Below are 2,848 nucleotides of genomic sequence, written 5' to 3'. Positions count from 1 at the left end.
TTATTTTAAATCTGTTCATATCTTACCCGATTTAAATTCTATTAATTTTTTTTTTCTTTTACTATTGTTTCTGGAGTACCATACAGCAAAATTTATTTAATCCAAAAATCCAAAATCATCCATTAATAACATAAAGTTATTAAATTATACTTCTACACTAAAATCATCATACTATAATAATAGAGTACCATACACCTAATAGCATAAAGAGTAATGTTACAAAAGCTCAAGAGTAATGTTACAAAAGCTCCCTATATATAATATCCAACCTATTGCTGTAAGACAACTTACTTTTGAATTCAATTCTCTTCCTTTTCTTCCTAACATATATATATGTAAACTTATTGTCAATGCATCATAACCAACAATATGAGCTATGATTAGTCATTTTAAACATCTGTGTTCACCAACAATCAAGACCAAATAAGTCCATCAAGATAAAAAAAGAATAGGGAACAATAAAAAAAAAGTCTAAATAACTATAGCAGTACAAGAAAATGATACCTGTGTTATAATTTTGGTTAATCCCGTGACAAATAAGATGATTTCTTATTACATCAAAATCTACATTTTTTGCTATGGTAGAATATAAGTTGAAAATTACATTTTTTGTTACCACATCCACAACCAAGTAGATCCATGTAACGCCACAACAAAGCATTCTAGTAGTTTTCAGCTTAATCAACCGAAACTGGTTGCATGTTTCAGCTTCTGTCCGAAGGTCTTGGAACAGGACAGATGACAGGTATCGTTCGCCAAAACTTGGATGAACAGTCTGAAATTCAAGTCATCAACAAATTTTGGCAATATTAGCAACAAAAAGACACAAGTTTTAGCCCTACATCACAATGCTAAGCATCCTTTTACAGAATCTAAAATTAGATTGTGACAGAAAAGAGAGAAGTTTCATTGCTTGCATAATGAGGCTGCTTAAGTGACACTTAACCTTACACATTTAGCTTCATTTGTTATGAGTTTTAAGGAAAATTGTTCTTACCACAATAAGTTTGCCTTTGTTCTCAGGCAGATTAGCCAATCTAAGTGCTGCAACTGTGTTAGCGCCGGACGATATGCCAACCTAGAATAATGAGAAAGAAAAATAGTTACAATATAAAAATTTCATTACCAACTTCTCTAAAAGTGATCTTGTCCTCAAGATCAAATGCTATATTGACAATTAGTTTTGATGATATTTCAATGTTGATCCAAGTTGCCTTCTTACAAATAGTGAGGTCTGGATGAAGTTGGCCAAGTAAGCCAAAATTCCAAGGCTTAATAATGACAAGCTTAACAACGGAATCAACCTTTGTGAGTGTCATAACATAAACAACTCCTTCAAAATAAACAACCTTCCACATTGCCACATAAAAAATTTGGTTCAAATGAGAGCATGAACTTTGAAAGGAACTAGTTGTTGGATGCATCTGGTACAATATATTGAGGAAGTGATTTGGTTGATTGAATGAGCTGAGACTTGCAATGAAACTTTTAGAAAAACCTATTGTGAAAGAAACTCATGCTAGTAGCAACTCTTGCAATACTTCACAAACATTATTATTTCCAAACAACAAAGTTTGAAAATAATCAAGAGAGTGATTAAGGAAATCCACATCTTCCAAATTAGGTTCCATAATATAACTTCCAGCTCTAAGAGTACACAAAATCAAGGCACAGTTTTGGGGTGACATGGCTATAGATAGAAACATTTTGGTGAGAAACTTCAAGGAAAATTTGTGCATCCTTACACCACATAGAAGGTTCTCAATATGTCTTAAATGAATAACCATTCCCATAAAGCTTTGTAGAAAAGAGAAAACCATAATAATAATGTATTTCTTTGTAGCATTGAAAAAATTAACAATAGCTTCACCAAGTGACCCCAGTAACTCTTCAACACCATAATGGGTGGCCATATCCAAGCTAGTTAGTATAACTACACCAAAGCACTTATCACCTCTAGTTGAAAACCAGAAGACCCTGTATTCTTCCATAATGGCTTGTGGAGAACCATTTAACACCCTATGTATCATGTTCCAACTTGTTGTTTGACTTAAGCATGTCACACTATATGAACTCTCCCTAAAATTGGAATGATTAGTATCCTGCACGCCAAAATGGAGGCTAGTAGATACAAACCAATTACTAATCATCCATATTGTCACATTAATGGGTTCATATGGCAAATGCAATAACTGAAAATTTGAGTCAAACATGTGTTGTACTATCACACCAATTATATTCCCAATGATATTTTTGAAGCAATATGTAGTCAGCACCCAAATTAGCACAGTTGAGTTGGATGATATCTCTAACAACTCCACCTCAATACAAATCTGCCTTGAATTCTCAAATTCTTTTACTCTATTGTAACCCAAAGTTTTGATATCCCTAACCAAATTGGCTTTTGGAGAATCACATTGTACCTTTCTCAATCTATTCCCTTGCAGTGATGTCTCCTACCATCCTGTGAAACCTGAAAGCCTTGACATGTGTGACTGAACCTGTTTCCTATTCCATTCATTAACTCTAGCCATGTAGCCTAGAGTTAAGTCAATCCAAGAGAGAACACCTTGCTCACAAATTTCAGCAAACACGTGGTGGGCAAAACTGAGTAGACCAGATTGTGCATAAAATTGTATTTGAGAATTGCAACAACCTAAGTTTTGAGTAACCCCAACAACCAAAATCATATGCACATAAGGGTGAGCTATATCTAGCAATCTCTCAAGAATTTTATCAGGAGGAATAAGCCTAGAATCATATTTAATCCATGTGATGTCAACTGCTAAATTTCCATATATTGACACTAGCAACACCTTGTGCTTAGTTAAGAGGTCATCCCAATGCA

At 33.9% G+C, this 2,848-nt stretch overlaps 1 long non-coding RNA gene across 1 annotated transcript; it reads right to left on the bottom strand.

Annotated features, from left to right (window-relative positions):
• Positions 1-480: 480 nt before the first annotated feature.
• Positions 481-1,129, bottom strand: LOC123887542. Its single transcript, XR_006801555.1, has 2 exons — positions 998-1,129; positions 481-775 (listed from the first exon to the last, which is right to left on the bottom strand). It is a non-coding gene; the product is annotated as an uncharacterized LOC123887542 (long non-coding RNA).
• Positions 1,130-2,848: the final 1,719 nt, after the last annotated feature.

Source organism: Trifolium pratense, linkage group LG5 (assembly GCF_020283565.1).
Source record: "Trifolium pratense cultivar HEN17-A07 linkage group LG5, ARS_RC_1.1, whole genome shotgun sequence".
NCBI lineage: Eukaryota > Viridiplantae > Streptophyta > Magnoliopsida > Fabales > Fabaceae > Trifolium > Trifolium pratense.
Note: the sequence above shows the minus strand (reverse complement) of the source record. Positions and strands in the feature narration are given on the sequence as shown.